Below are 1205 nucleotides of genomic sequence, written 5' to 3'. Positions count from 1 at the left end.
GCGAAATTGCGAAGCCAGTACTACGCGTACATAACTACGCTCTGGAGATACCATGGGCATAAGGGGAGGGGCACGACCACGGCACGCCCAGAATGCGGCTCAACCGCACCAGGGGCTCCCGATTGTGTCATTCTTTTTCTTTCTTCTTTTCTCTTACTTTCAGGACTCCGTTTTTCAGAAGCCCTGTCCGACTCTATAATTGCCGAACTCATGATGCAACAGCCAGGGAAGCAGAAAGCTACGTCGAGTGTCTAGGTGGTCTCTACTACGAGCATTATACCTGTTTTACATACCATCCCGCAGCTTACCCCTGGAGGGGGACATGTTAAATAGTCCCATCCCTTGCTTATCGCACTATTTGTATCGTTCTGCTTTCATTGCAGTACCTTTTTGAATAAACAATACATAGCTTTTGCCTATTATTGCACTCCTTTCTTTATCTATATATATGTTCATTCATGACATGTTGCACCCGTACACTTTGGTACGGCCAATACACCAGGGGCTTAAGTACTCCAAAAATATGGTGTGATAAGTCAGAACACTTCCACAAGTGCGGCACCCCGAACTTATAGCATTATATGCATCGGCTCCGAATCATGTCTTGGGTCAATAGTTGGGTTTGCCCGGCTCCCATGTTTTGGTACCTTACATTTCGTTATATTGGCTAAGGTAGCGCTGGGAGAACCACTGCGATTGTGCCCCGGTTGAGCTGGGTTGAGCACCTCAGTGGAGAAAGCTAAAACTGACCGTCATGATAGGGCGAGAGCCGGTCGCTGTTCGAGAGGTTTTCTCGGGTCCCTAAAGACTTATGCCGCTTAGAGCGAGGAGTCGGCATTGTCCGGCCAAGGCGTGGATAGCGCCCCAAACTCGGTCTTCCGAATACTAGGGGCTTCGCCGAAATTTAAAATTATAGAATTCTATGGCTAAGTGAGAGTGTTCAAGCACTATAGTCCGGTTGCCTTGTTCGTTGCGTTGAGCGCCTCCCTCGATGGACCCAAGAATGGGAACAAGAGCGCTCAAGTTTATCCCGAACACCCCAGCACTCGTGGCATGGGGGCTGAAGCCAACGACTTGCCATCTCTCAAATTTGATAAACGGCCGCACAGAAGGTAATATTTTAAATTCACAAGCGTTGCTTAGCGCATATGAACAAGTTTTCAGCGTACAGGATAACAAATGCGAGTCTATTCAAAAATTACATC

Source organism: Triticum dicoccoides, chromosome 6B (assembly GCF_002162155.2).
Source record: "Triticum dicoccoides isolate Atlit2015 ecotype Zavitan chromosome 6B, WEW_v2.0, whole genome shotgun sequence".
Taxonomy (NCBI): domain Eukaryota; kingdom Viridiplantae; phylum Streptophyta; class Magnoliopsida; order Poales; family Poaceae; genus Triticum; species Triticum dicoccoides.
The sequence above is the reverse complement of the archived record's forward strand: the minus strand, read 5'-3'. Positions refer to the sequence as shown.